At 43.8% G+C, this 15,811-nt stretch overlaps 1 protein-coding gene across 8 annotated transcripts in view; it reads right to left on the bottom strand.

Annotated features, from left to right (window-relative positions):
* SUPT3H (SPT3 homolog, SAGA and STAGA complex component) overlaps positions 1–15,811 on the bottom strand; it is a 442,749-nt gene that overhangs the window by 199,372 nt on the left and 227,566 nt on the right. The window lies entirely within an intron of this gene.

Here is a 15,811-nt window from a genome sequence, read left to right as displayed (position 1 = left end):
TTCATCAGACATAAGAAAACACAGGTGCAAAAAGCTAGTGAGTGTTCACATTTAAAATGATTTGCTTTTAAGACAGATAATCTTTTATAAAGTTCAATCTAGGTTTCCAGCATATTTACTTCCTTAATTCCCACCGACTTATTACCGATGCAGTTTCTAGTAGATTTACAATATCTCATCAATGTACAGGCTCAAAGTTTAGCTCAGATAGGTTTCTTTACAAACCTTCAAAATGAGTGAGTGGAAAATGCCCTACTTTCCAAATCAGGGAAACCGTACTTTTACCCTCCCACCTCTCTCTTCTATCACCTCACAGCTGCTCTCCACTAATCTCATGGCCCGCAACCACGGAAAACCAACCTCCTGCCGTTAAGTCCCCTCTGACTCACCCAACCCTAAGGAGGGTTTCTGAGGCTGCGGATCTTTACAAGGGCAGACAGCCTCATCGTTTGCCCACTAGTGCCTAGTGGAGTCGAACCACGGCATGTTCCCACCTTGTACCCACGGAACACTGTCAATCGATCTTTATATTCTCAGGGCCCAGGACTTCTAGCTCATGGACTTAGCTCTCTCCTTTGGAAAGTGAGGAATACTACTAAATACTTCCCCTCGGAGTTATCATGTGAATATGGGCTGCTCCCACGGGGGTAAGAAGATCCTATGACATAGAGAACTATGTGTTTCAGTGAAGGTGACCAGATTTAAAGTAGGACAGCATTGACTGGGGGGGTGGGGAGGGAGGGTTCTTGATTAAAAATTTGGTCTATATGGACCAAATAGACCGTTCCCTAGCTTGTTGTGCAGTCTTTCCAAAAATTGGGACTTTTTTAAAACGTCAAAAACCGGGACTGTCCCGCCAAAAGCGGGACGTCTGGTCACCTTAGTTTAAGTGAGAGCTGTTAGATCAATAAATGTGCAGTAAACCTCTTCAGAAGCAATCATATTAGACAGTCTGTAACTAAAATATTCTTTTTATATTAAAATACACATAGCATTCTGACAAGCTGTTTTTCGGGGCTACTGGGTCAGCTCTGACTCATGCACCACAGAACGAGACACTGCCCCGTCCTGGGCCCATCTCACAGCAGCAGGCATGCTCCAGCCCACTGCTGCCCCACTGCTCAAGACGTACTGCAAAACAGTTCTAGACTGTTTTCTGACTGAGCCTCTACTTTAACAACCAGCATGCCCTTCGCCAGGGATTGGTTTCTCTGGATGACACAGAAAACAAAATTTGAGTTAAATTTTATCATTAAAAGAAATGACTTCAAAAAACTCCATCAGCCCAATCCTTCTCGATGGTGGTAAAAAAGGTAAGGAAGGTCACTGGCTACCTGCGGGAAACAGGGCAGGCATCCAGGGCCGGCATGACCAGGGGATGGCCGCTTCAGTGTTTCAGAAGCGACTCGTAGAGACACCACATAGATATCATTGTTTATTTTTACCCATTTCTCAGTGCTTTTGTTCAAAAAAGGATTCAACAAAACGGCATTGCTCTCCTTCTCTAAATATTGAAAGCACTGTGGTGCTCGGTCCATGTGAAAAAATTCTGTCTCCCTGGTTATTTGGACTATCCCATAAAAGCACATGTTTTGGGGGCTTTACATGAAAATGAATGAATAAATGAAAATTTAAAAACAAACAAGGCAGATTAAAGAGGCTGTAAAACCCTTAAGTGAATTAACGTTGGTTTCATTTCCTTTTGTCCTCCATAAAAAAATGGGAGATGCAACAATATACATGCACCAACAGAAATAAGCGGTTTCAATGTTGTTCATTCTTTTAACAATACAGAGGCATGCAAGTTTAATATCCCTTTATTACAGTGCATTCTGAACATTCACTTTATTCTGGGTGCTACTTAAGATCTACATATAAATGGAAAACAAACGAGGTGGAAAACGGAAAGCCTTAAGTCCCGCCTCCCTTTAAGCACTGTATCCTGGTATGAGAGACTGTGTGTAAACTTCCAAGCTGCAAACAAAAATAAGAAAATCCACCCACAACTAAGACCTGATTATAGTTAGGCCCAACCACTATTGAGCAGAGTCACATCACTTCCGCTTTCACTAATTTCAAATTTGCCATTGTTGGGACAAGCTAGATTAAAATCCAGTTTTACTCACTATGAAGAAAAAATCAGACTTACCAACTGTATTAAAGCTATAAGCAATGAAGCCTTCCAAAGGGGTCCAGCTTACCACTCAGTGGTTCTTAAGAACATCAGAAATACACAACTTGGAAATGTGCTCTGGACAGTTTTCTTATTGATGCTGTACTGTGGTAAACGCAAACTGTGAACCAAAGAGGGCTCTGTGGTTGGCGTTTTCGCCAGAGATGACCAGGCCTTTCTTCTGAGACACCTCTAAGGGGGACCGGAATTCCTAACCCTTCAGTTAGCAGTTGAACTGGTTCACGGTTTACCCTGTCCAGGGACTTCAGAAGTATATAAATTAGAAACAACTGATTAATTTTATTTCAGGGAATGGAGACTGTGTGAAAATTTATACAGTGGAGTTTCAAACTATTGACAGAAAAAAGGAATGAAAAAAAAGAAAAAAAGAATGAAAAGATAATGGATTCTTTTCCACACATTTTTTGAAGCCCCCTCGTATTCAAAACAAAGCTGAATTATATGAGTTAAGCTGAGCTTCTATACCCACCTCTCATTTGTGTAGCCATGTAATAACGCTAGTAAATAAGGTGGTACTGGTGGAGAAAGTAGGAGGCCTGGTAGCATGGTGGTTACACATCAGGGCTGCTAACTGCGAGGCCAGCAGTTTCAAACCACCAGCCGTTCCGTGGGGGAAAAATAAGGCTTTCGACTCCTGTAAAGAACGACAGATCAGAAACCCAGAGGGGCATCTAGCCTGTCTTAGGGTGTCACTATGAGTCGGAACGTATTCAATAGCAACGCGCTTGAGTTTTCCTGAGTGTAGAGTGGCAGTGGAGGGAGTGGTGGGATGGCCCATTCGTGAAGCCCGAGGTAAAACCTCCAGCCTCATCACCTACCACAGCCTCTCCTACTCAAACGTCTAGACTCAGCTCAGCCTTGCTGTCTTCTCGGCTATCTCCTGGCCCTCCCTCGGCCTAGAGCATTGCTGAATAAATGACGTCACTGCACCAGACGGGTAGTCTTCCTTCTTGGTCCCCACCGGGCATTTGCTCAATTACTAGAAGTCAGGAATCGCATCTCACTCTAGTACCTAGAGCTAGAGTAGAAAACAACACAAAACAAAAACACTACCGTCAAGTTGGTTCTGACTCACAGCAACTCTAGATGGGGATTAAGAAGAGGCTGTACTTCTTTAGGGGAACAGGCTGCTTCACTGTTCTCTAGGGGAGTTGTTGGGGACTCGAACTACTGACCACGAGGCCAGCTGTCAAATGCTCACCGCCTAGCACACGAGGGCTCCTGAGCACTGCAGTGGGCACTCAACAACGGCTGCTCAACAGGTGAATGGACGCACGTGTCAAACAGTGCTCTAGCACCAGGGGATGCAGGGTCTGTTTGGACTCACGGCCACTCCATACGCGTCAAAGTAGAACTGGGTTCCGCAGGGTTTTTAACAGCTGGCTGATGTTTTGCATGTGGCTCACTCAGCCCATTTTCCCAGCTGCCTCTGGGTAGATTTGAACCGCCCACCTCTCAGTGTGCAGCTCGACAGGACTTGCTAACGATCTGCAACAGCCAAGGGCAGGCTCCCCTCAAGGCTTATGCTCTTATAAATAAGCTGACCTCGCTAAAGTAGCAAGTCACAAACAACTTCAGCGTGCGGTCTATTCCCTGAAAGGGGAGGGGGGTAATAAAATACACGGTGGGCCAGCACTTTTACCCTGCCCATTGCCACTGAAAAGAAACCTCATCGTAACTCATGGGAAGAATACATCTGAGAAAACACTTTAGCAATGCCTTAAGTAAGTTCCTAATTCTTACCATAAAGCAGAATGTAGACACCACCATATTATAAACCTTCGTACTCGAAGAAACCAGCCAGCAGACCACCCAGGGAATCCTAGCAGACCATCCGCGGTCTTGTGGGGACCACACTTTGAGAACCACTGTTACAGGAAACGCAAAGACTTCCTCCTCAGCAACTCAGGAACTCAATCTTTTTGTTGGGGGAACACACTGACTTTGTAAGCCAAAAACATCAAAGTATTAAGACCTCTAAATTCTTCCCAAACACTGTCAGAACCCCAGACTATCTTACTTATGACATGCAGCCGCGTTGCTGTACTGTGTGCGGCAGCGAACACCTGTGAGTATGATGTATATACGCACAGCATAGCTCTTCCTCGCTTCAGCCTTGTTTCTTCACCAGGGAAGCCTGCTGGCATTTCCCAAGAGAACTTACTGTGTCCGCCTATGAAGTCTAATGCTAACTAAATGAACTTTGTCAAACAGGCCTAATGGCATTCTTCTTAAAAGGCAAAACGTGAGGTCACTCACAGCAGTGCTCCTAGATGGTTACATTCCAAAGGCCATCAGTGAGGGCATTTGGGGACTGTCTTCTCAACCAGCTATGAGCTACAGGAGTTAGCAGCCTTGATAAAAATGGACGCGGGCAGTGAGGTACTGGGGGTCCAGCACCGGAAAGAGAAAGGAAAAGAAGAGTCTACATCTTATCTTTTCTCAACTGGGAACTTACATTCTAGTAAGGAGAGGCAGATAAATAACTTTGGAAAAGACCTAGTCAGGTGGTAATGGGAGGAGGGATTCTATTTCATAAGTTGGCAGAGAACTCACTGATCAGATGACCTGAAAGAGGTGAAGGGGCAAGACAGGGAGCTATCTAAAGGGGGAAATGTAGTCAATGGGGGTGGAGAGCTGAGCGTTCCAAAGGCAAGTTCAAGGAGTGCAGAGGTCCGAGCGGCAGCAGGGCAGAGATTACTAGTCAACGTGTAAGAGATGAAGTCGAAATGAGAGTCTGGGGTTTTCACTCTGCGTGCAATGGGAGAGCACTGGTGCACTTTGAGACCAGGAGTGAAGTTACCTGCTTTATATTTCAAAAAGGATTATTCTGGGAAGGACATTGTGTAGAGAGACACATCCACTCCAGGAGTGTGGTCAATGCCACTGAACTGTATTTGGACAAACGGGTAGACTGGTATATGTTTTTCTTGTATATTCTCAACCACAAAATAAAAACAAAAAACCCAAGAAAGTAGCTCTAAAGTTCCCCAAATAATACAATAATAAATGAAGGTACTGTACAAATCTGCAGATGTTTATTCAACCCACTTTTCAGCTACCTAGAAACTATCGAGGAGTGTCGCCTATTCATAGAAAAGGGATACATTTGTACAAATACATACACTACAGACATGGTATCCCTCTGTAAATAGGAATTTCTGAATTATATGAGGGTTTTTACAAAGTTGGTGGAAAACTTCCATTACCTTTAAATTCCATTTTTCGATGAGCTTTTGAAGTTACTGATCATGAATAACGTAACGCCAATGATCAGGGTCAGCATTTTTCGCTAGTGATGTCCAGCTGCTTGGACACAGGTTCAGAGATGGGAGAAAGCTGAAATTCATCAGGCTGGATTTCTTCCAGGTGAGTAAGACAAAGGAAAGGGGCCAAGAAAAGGAAGCCCATCAGTAAGGGAGTGATTACAATGCCTGGCCGCGAAACCTAAAATTAGATGAATGATAATGAAAGGTGTTGGATGGTGGGTAGAACAGGCGAGGACAAGGAGTCTTTCACTGGCCGTCGTACATGTTCTGGGGCGTGGCCATCAGGATCCACAGCTGAAGCAAGCAAAGGAGAAGATTCCTGGAGGAGCAAGCAGAGACTGAGCGGCGAGGGTTCTGGAATGATTACCTATATGGCGATTGGAAGGACTATTACTGTAACAGGAATAGGGTGGAGACAAGGGTCATGAACTCGGCATTAAAAGCTCTTTAAAATAATGGCGAATGACTCAGGTATCTGGTGACATTGTCTGGTGAAATAATATTTTCAGTGTTGACAGGGAGGATAACAAAAAGCTAGGAGTGTGCGAGTGTGTGCGCTGGAAGCCAATGGTTAATGCGTTCAATCACTAGTGCTGGAAGGTAGGAGGCGAGAACTCACTCAGAGACACCCAGGAAGACAGGTGCCTTCAGATCAGCTTCCAAAAGGCCCCAGCCTCAAAAGCCCATTAGTCTGTGTAAGATGGGGTCACCTCAAGTCAGAATCAACTCCATGCCAATTACCAACAAAACCACTATTCTGAGGACAGCCTCACGGCCATTGAGTCAGTCCTGACTCAGAGTGACTCTATAGGGCAGGGTTGAAGTGCTGTGTGTGTTCCCGCGATCGTAACTGTGGACGGGAATAGAGAGCCCTGTCTTTCTCCCAGGGAGAAGCTGGTGGACCTGGTAAACCACAGCCTAATGTGGAACCACTACACCACGAGAAGATGTAAAACATTTTCTGTAATGAGATCATTCAGGGGGATGGAGGGGGGCTTCATTTAAAATACTTAAAAACACATTTAAAATTGATTGCTTTGATTTGCTTTCACCATATTCATTATTAAATTTAAAGTAATATTTGAAAGGCGGCAATATTTATGTTAATGAGCGGAGATAAGATCTAAGAAAGATAGCTAAACGGATGCACAATCACACTAAGTTTATTGAAAGGTTCTCTAGGAATATGCTGAATTCATTTTCAACTGTCACAATGACTTGCCTCCCAATAGCTTTGCAAAAACTCCAGCATTACAAACAGCGGACTTCTGTATGGGCTGCATTTCTCAGTGGACAATGATTGTCAATCTGACGGAACATCTTTGACTCAGACACTCTTACTTAACCAATTTTAAAGCAACAGCAAAACAAAACCTCTACATAAATACAGCTCTTAGAAAATGCCCCATTATTACTCACAGACATTACATTACCTTAGTCATTCTGTCATGGAAAATAAATCCATAGACTATACGTTGCCTCAACCCTGTTGAGAACCCTCCGTGTACTGGACACTACACCAGAGGCTGAGAATGCAAAGGCGATTAGATGTGGTCCCACCTCTTCCTTGGGCCACAGTTTAATGGGCAAGGCAAACCAAGAAAGGGGCGGGGTGGAGGGGCAAGGGAGGAGAATGAAAGAAGCTAATTCCAGGCAGAAGTCAAGAACAAATTGGGGAGGGGAAAGGGAGAGGGTGTTGGTAGAAGGCAGTGTCTGCATGTGCGGAATAAACCATTTGCAGGTCAACGGGAGTTTGAAAGCCGGGCTAAGAAGTCTGGTCTCATGCGTGCATCTGAGGTACTCACAGGAACCCAGGCTGAGCAGCCAGCCTTGGGCCCACTGGAACAAGGATGGGGCTCAGAGGGGAGCGGCACGGACCAAATGGCAGGCCGCGGATATATCTGAGACCACTTGTGTGGAGTTGCCGAAATGTAACTTTTCTTATCATGGTTAATGCTTATCAGGAGATTTCACATAAAATCCCTGGCTTCCAAATGGTCTTGACAAAAATAAACCTAATCTTGGATCGGTAATCCTGTTTGCCATACTCCGGGCTCTCCAGTGGTCTGAGTCTTAAAAAGCATTGTAATCGTTTTTAAGTGATTGGACTGGGTTTTGTACCAATTTGAGTTTACTGGATAATGTCCACGTACCTGTGTGCCCAGGTAGATTGGTAGCTAATGGACGCTAAAGCTGGTTGTCCTTGGGTAGGTTTAAATCTTAATTCTACCGCTGCAAGAGCTGTGTGGCTGCGACAATCAGTTTCTGCATAGGTAATATGGGCTAAAATGCTTACCATGAAAACCAAGCTCACTGCCAGCACCCATCCTAACGCATAGGGACCCTTTCGGTCAGGGAAGAACTGCTGCCCCTGTGGGCTTCTGAGAGTGAAGTTCTTTGCCGGAGTAGAAAGCCCAGCCTTCCTTTTGCACAGTAGCTGGTGGTTTCAAACCACTGACCTTCCAGTTGGCAGCTCAGCTTGTAACCACTACGCCACCAGCAGGGCCCCTCCTCTGAGAGCAGAAGCAAGTCTGTCATTCCTCTTCAGAGCAGAAGGGCAGGCGTCATCGCAGGACTCACCTTTAGACATTTCATGAAGAAAAACTTGCCTCTCATCTGTATCTGAAGTTTTTGCCCAAGAACTTGTGCTGCAAATGAACTTTCTTCATGTTTATTTTCCCGGAAAGTGTTTAAAAAATTAGCCTTTCAAATACAAAATGAAATTAGGGGGGATAAAAGAGTGTACAAAATTGTATTACCAGGACTTTCTAAGTGACCTCAAAGTTTCCTAGTACTCAAAACAATGGGGTCTGAGCAATGAGCAAATGAGGAAACATTTCAACAAATATGCTCCCTTAAAAAAAGAAATGGTCTAGTAGGCCCCTGGAGATCCCCTTGCAGAGGGGTCTCGGGGAGGAGACAAGCCAGCCAGGGTGCGATGCAGCAACGATGAAAAATACAACTTTCCTCTAATTCCTAAATGTTTCCTCCCCACTCCCACTATCATGACGCTTTGCAAGTCTGGCTAGACCAGAGGATGTACACTGGTACAGATAGGAACTGGAAACACAGGGAATCCGGGGCTGATGATCCCTACAGGACCAGTGGTGCAAGTGGCGATACTGGGAGGGTAGAGGGAGAGTGGGTTGGAAAGAGGGAACCGATTACAAGGAACTATATGTGACCTTCTCCCTGGGGGACAGGCAACTGAAAAGTGGGTGAAGGGAGACGTCGGACAGGGCAAGATATGACAAAATAACAATTTTTAAATTATCAAGGGCTCATGAAGGAGAGGGGAGCGGGGAGGGAGGGGAAAAATGAGGACCTAATGCCGGGGGCTTAAGTAGAAAGGAAATGTTTTGAGAATGATGAGGGCAATGAATGTACAAATGTGCTTTACACAATTGATGTGTGTATGGATTGTGATAAGAGTTGTATGAGCCCCTAATAAAATGATTTAAAAAAAAGAAGAAATGGGCAAAACTAGCAAAACTACCAAAACAGCCATTTCAGAACTCCAGAAAATAACCAAAGGCATAAACCCAACTGGAAGTCATTTAGAAAAAGAGCGGAGTTGTGCTAAGAAAGGCAGGAGGTGCCATTTCCATTCGGAGTGGCCAGCAGCAACCCCCATGCAGGTGCTGCCCATTCCGTCGCAGGTTCTGCCTCTGAAGGAGGACTGTCTGATTGCAGTCCCGTCCCAAGACACTGGCAAAAACAGGGGGCACTGGCAAATAATCAGAAAAACGGGCGATGGCACTGTGTCATCTGAAACAAGGCAGCGGAAACTCACGGCCTTCGAGTCAATTCTGACGCACAGCCACCCTGTTGGACAGAACTGACCGCTGTGGGTTTCTGAGACTGTAATTCTTGACGAGAGTAGAAAGCTTCTTCTTTCAACCGAGGAGCTGGCTGGTGGTTTGAACTGCTGATCGTGGGGTTAAGAGCCCAACACAGAACCCACTAGGTCACCAGGGTCCCAAGGCAGCATCAGAGTTCGGAGAAGGTTCCAGAATGCTCATTAGAAGAGAGGGTGCGGAGACGTCGTCTCACTTACTTTGGCCATGTTCTCAGGAGAGACCCGTCCCCAGAAAAGGGCATCAGGCCTGGTACAGTGGGCCGTGCACAGGAGGACGATCCTCAGTGAGAGGGACTGACACAGCGGCTGCAAAGCGCCCAAACGTAACAATGATGAGGATGGCACAGGGCCGCACCATGTTTAGCTCTGCGGCTACGAGTTGGAATCAATTTGGCAGCACCTAACAACCAGGTTTTGAGAAGATCCAAACCAGTCCTGGGTAATCTGGGAAACGTCTGCATACACAGGTTAAGTACACCGTCAGGGAAGACCAGAAGAGGCCACAGCTTCACAGTTCCTGTCAGCTGACCTTCCAGCCATGGGCATCTGTAGCACTGAGGTTGGATAAAACTGACCGACTGACAGTTTTTTCCTAAAGCTGACTGATCACTGACTGACTATTAAACCTTGCTGACACATGTGCAACTGTTATGAAGCCGAGCTTCAAAGTCAACACAAGAGTTAAAGACACACGGACATAATTCCCAAAGACTGAGCAAAAACTCTAGTGGCCTTACATTAAAGGAAAGATATTGTACAGAATTGGTCAAAACACAAACTAAACAAAGAATGAACAAAAACGACGACTCTGGCCGTGGCAGGGTTTCTGAGTTGTATCATTAAAAAGCGGGAGGAGGGGCACAGCATTCAATAACAGTAGCAAAAAATTACCAGACATGCAAAAAAAGAGGAAAATAAACGTGGCCTACCATCCTGAACAAAGCCGTCTCTAGGAAGTATCCCTGTGAGATGCAGATGTGGGCTTCAGAGAAAAACACAGGGGCCCTGGTGGCACAGTAGATAAGAGTACGCTGCTACAAACCGAGCCTCTGGCTGTTGTAGCCACTAGCCCTGTGGGAGAAAGACAAGACTCTCCAGCCTTGCTAACTATGGGCAGGCCTACTCTGTCCTACAGGTTCACTATGAATCAGATTTATAAATGCAAATCTGACGGATGTATTACAATGCCTTATAAAGCCCTAAATACATGATTATAATCTGTCTCAAACTCAAAGCATATATGAATAATGCAAAAAAAGGATATCTTAGGGAAAAACAGAAATTAACCACTGTGTTAGTTACATCATCTATTGTCAATTTGAGACTTAAGAGTGAAGAGGTAGAGTTTAGCCTGTCAATCAGGTCGCAGCTTGATGACCTCATTTGGAGGCGCTATAGCTTGCGGGAGGTGGGACACACGCTCACTCCCTGGGAGACATTCCTGCTGACAAGACAGTTGGGGCTATGCTAGTGTCCAGAGCTGGAGGACCACATAGAGACCCCTGCCAGTGCTGAGATGCTCATACCACCACTGGATTACAAGACTTCCCACCCACTGGCCTGTGATCTTCCTGCATTCGGCATCATTGCATGTGTTGCGTGAGTCTGAAGAGGAATTTACTGATTGGTATCAGACATATGGGCTAATATCAGACTTATGGACTTGATCTGGACAGGGCTGGGGTGTTTTCTCAATATTCAATTGCTCTTATATATAAAGTTCTTTATTATACACATATGAGTATTTATAAATTTGTTTCTCTAGTCTACTCAGACTAACACAACCACCACCACCCCAAATTCTAGTTAAACAATTAAGTAAAAATGCCTGCCAAATGCTTCTTAGTATTCCATCTTAAAAGAACAAGCAGCAACAGTCAATTCAATTCCTTGACGACCGTTTTCCATTTAAAGTCCTCCTTACTCCACACTCAATGTTTTGATTGATTTTTTCCTATAGGTCAATATTCTTATTGGTCTTTCTCCTATTCTCTAGGCCAGCAATGGGAATGTGGCTCCGAGGGCTGTTTAAGGCACACACAATCATCAGTACCAGGTAACATCACACGCTTCACCAGAGGGAAGCAGAACTAGCCATCACATTAGGCGTGAATTCGTCAAATGTTTGACCAAATAAAGCAGGCTGATTTTTAAGTTGAAAATTCTGTATGGCCCACAAATGAGGTTATAAATACCAAATGGCCCTTGGCAGAAAAAAAGGCTCCACACTCCTGCTGTAAGCATATTTCAACTATAAATGGCCATGTTTTCAGGAACACGCATTTAGAAGAATCAAGAATTTTTCTTAAATAAGTTGGAATGCAAAAAGCATAATGAGTCCACAAAAACAAGTTTTGCAAAGAGGAGAATGACACAGTGAAATGCCAAACTAAACCCTAGACATCCACTAAGGATGAGGGATGGCACTCTTTATTTTGCTGTTAAGCATAATGAGTTGGTTAAGTAGGCAGGTGCCTCTTACTTGGGAAACTGTCATATTCAATACGAACAACTCATAACCGAACACTGAGCAGGGATTGCAAGAATACAAAATTGAGTGACATAGCATGGGAACAAGGATATTTAATACACTAAAAGGGTGATTTATTTTTTAGAGCCCTGCAGGCAAATTGCTAGCAAAGCCATGAAACTCCCTGCCATCGAGCTTATTCTGACTCACAGTGACTCTCTATAGCAGGGGTGAGAAAGTCCAGCCCGGGAGCAGTAGCAGGCCAGAGAAGTCAATACCAGATAAAACCCGAGAAATCATCAACAGCAGCTAACATCCTATGTCTCACCAAAGAGAAGCAGTTCTAGCCCTCACAGGAGGGGTGAGTTAATTAGATGTCTGACAATATATAGCAGGTTAATTTTTAGGTTGATAACATTTTATGAACCACAAATTAGGTTATAAATATTTACGTGGTCCTCAACAACACAGCAATAGTTCCCCACCCCTGCTCCTTAGGATAGTGGGTAACTTGCTCTTTGGTGTTTCCAAGTTTGTATATCCTTACAAAAGCAGACAGCCGCATATACTTCTCCTTCAGAGTGGCTAGGGGCTTTGAACCATGAATCTTACAGTCAACAGCACAGTGCTTAATCTACTACACCCCAAGGGCTCCAAGATGGAGCAAAGACACAGCTTCACTAGTCAGAATCACAAAGAAAAAATCTAGGTGGAAGAATTGCATAAGTAAACAGGACAATTCTTAACAGAACAGAAATATCAACTAACCAATTAATTACCTGCTTCTAACCTAGTTATTTCACTTGGATACTGTGTGAGAAACCTTAAAGTGTACAGTTATAATAATGCCCCTGAATTAATGCCAATTGGAGCCTGACCTCATTTAGGTAGCCAAGTGGAAAATACCTGGTTAGTCATGTCAGTGAGTGTGGTGACATGATGGGGCTTCTCCTTTCTCTAATTTTTATGTAAATTAGTCGACTATTTGAGTGTAGAGTAGATCTTTTAAGCTTATTTAAAAGAATAAGATAACAATATGAGATACACGATGGATAACTAATAGGCTTGCCATCTTGTTGTCGAGTTTGGGGAGTTTTAAAGGTGTTTCGGAAGTCGGTCACCAAGCCCGTCTTACCTCTGGGCAGGTTGGCACTACTGCGCTTTTGGCAAGTAGTTGAACACTTAACAGTTTCTGGAACTCAGGGATTAGTAACTGTCTATGCTTTAAAATAGATAATGAATTACAAGTTAGTAGCTGTTTGGTTATTTTAGTATGTTGCAATGTTATGGGCATATACGAAGAGCGCTGGTAGCACTGAGCCAAGCACTAGGCAGCTAACCAAGTGGGTGCTGGTTTCAACCCACCAGTTGCGTCACAGTAGAAAGATGAGGCTCCCCGCTCCTACAAAGATTTCTAGTCTTGGGAACCCTAGTTATGGTCACTCTAGGTCACATCAACTCAATGGCATATCCGATAGGTGTACAATATTCTAAAGAAATCCATTATATGAGTACACAAATCAATATTAAGCGAATCTTTTCAATAAAATTTGCATTTGAAAAACTTGTAGCCATGTATCTTTGAAAACAGCACCCACTGTTGTGAGCTGCTAAATTCTGAGTCACATTCTAAAATCATGAGGCACAGCAAGCTTTCTAGCCATGAGGTGCTTTTCTTAACTGAGAACCTAAATTCAATTTGAAGGGGACAACTGGGTGATAATTTGTCACATGAACACCTATATACACTATTAAAATGAAGGTGTTATTAAAATGAAGGTGTTATTCTATATTTAAATATTCTTAAACAGTTTGGACAGTATCCAGAATAAATCCACTTCCAATTACAAAGTAAGCAAATCTTTTATGAACATACATTACTTGTGGTAACATTTTATATTAGTGTCAGATATGGCAGATGTCATAGGTACCTCTTTTAAACTAATAATCTCAATTTAGTCCATTTAGATAAACTCTAAATTGTATTAGGGTAAAAAGTTAAAGCATACATCTTATATATTAACTTACAAAGTATTTATGGAGGAGAGTACCACCCTTATAAAAGATTAAAATAATGAAATGGTTGGCTCTATAACAAATGAATGATTTTTAAAGCATAAATCCAGATTATGATGATAAGAATTATACAATTATAATTCTTCAATACATCCCTTGGCACTAAAATGTGAAATATTAGCAATATCGTAGCCAACAGGATAAAACAGAACATCAAAGAGGGCCAATCATCTTCAGAAAACACTTCATATTCTTTCATCTGATGTTTCTTATTGGACTAGATAGTGCCACCATACAATGCAGGGTCATTGAATAAAGGGCAGAATAAATAGGTGAAAAACACCAAATTAAAATCTGGGAAATATAGAGGTATACAGGCCCTGCTACAAACATACTGGCACAGACACAATGGATACAGCTAGTGAGGCAGACATTGTGAATGGTACAGTCACGGTACCAACAGTAGTATTAAAGGAACCAACATTTAAATGCAGACAGTGCATGTCCCAGAGTTCTGTGCAGGTGGGAATAAGATGGTGAGAGTTGTGTTTAGGTAGCGGGATTAACAGAACAGGCTAGAAGAGAAGGCATGAAGAGTACTGAGATCCAGATATCAATGCATGCTAATAAGGAATTAGACTGCTTTTTTAGTTGTAGAGAATACGGAAAAAAAAGATTGATGTGTGGCTCTAATACTATGTAAAATCTATAAACCCTCCACCTCCACACACACCCCAAAAAAACCATTGGTATCGAGGTAACTGAGACCAACAATGGCCCTATACCAGGTTTTGAGACATCAATCATAGGGGATCAGAGAGCCTCATGTTTCTTTCCCTGGAGGCTAGTGTATTTGGATTGCTTACACTGCATGTAGCTGCCCAGTGCCTGCCCCACACAGCCCCACCAGGGACCCACATAGGCTCACAATGGCAGTGGGCCTAAGGTCTGTGTGGCCGTTGCTTGGTGCCTTCACGTGAATTCTGACTCATAGCAACCCTATGCAATTTCTATAGGCCCCTACAAATGGACACAGCTTACTTCCTTGGTTTAGGAAGTGTTTTGCAGTGGGGGAGCAGCGTGGGGGGCATGGGGATATATGTATGTATGATTGTTGGGGCAGTAAATTATTTAGGGAGATACTTCTAGCCAAAGTCTCTAACTTCCACAAAAGATGATTTCCTTCATGGTCTGGTGTGTTAGTCCGGGTGGGCTAGAGAAACAAATTCACAGACACACTCACATGTGTATAAGAAAGAGGTTTATATACAAGAGGAACTGAACATTGAGTAAACATCACAGCCTAGTCCAGATCAAGTCCATGGGTCCGATATTAGCCACAATATCTGATACCAATCTCTAAAGTCTTCTTCAGACTCACAAAACACATGCAATGACGCCAAATGCAGGAAGATCCCAGGCCAGTGGGTGAGAAGTCTTGTGGATCCAGTGGCATTGTAAGCATCTCAGCACTGGCAGTGGTCTCCATGTGGCTCCTCCAGTTCCCGGGGCATGGAATCTATCAGTGTAGTGCCATGTGTCTTGTCAGTAGAGCATCTCTTAGGGAGTGATCCGAGAGAGGTGCCTCCTGCCTCCAAGGAGGAATTATCAGAGGTCTCAGAATCCTCAGGAGAAGGCCATGCCCACACAGAGGCTTCACTGACTATGACCTGAATGATAGACTAGACTTTACTCCTTCACTCTTAATCCTCTCAAGTCCCAAATTGACACCAGATTATGTAACTACCACATCAGGTAAAAAGGTGGGGGATAATACTGATATGATTCACCCCTGAGTAATCATAAACAGGATGTCCTAGAGTACCATTCCTGCTGGGTATAAGATGAGGAGGAGTAGGGATCTCATTATCAGCAAATGCTAGGAATAGAGCATGTCCTCTGTCCCTGATACCTATGCAGTGAACCTCCGGGATCCAGAAGACACCTATGACATCAGAGGAACAGCAGCAGTAAAGCTGAATGTTTGGGGGCAGGAGGCTGAC

Source organism: Echinops telfairi, unplaced genomic scaffold, assembly GCF_000313985.2.
Source record: "Echinops telfairi isolate 266 unplaced genomic scaffold, ASM31398v2 ScPeMD7_3533;HRSCAF=4204_1, whole genome shotgun sequence".
Taxonomy (NCBI): Eukaryota; Metazoa; Chordata; class Mammalia; order Afrosoricida; family Tenrecidae; genus Echinops; species Echinops telfairi.
The sequence above is the reverse complement of the archived record's forward strand: the minus strand, read 5'-3'. Positions and strand labels throughout refer to the sequence as shown.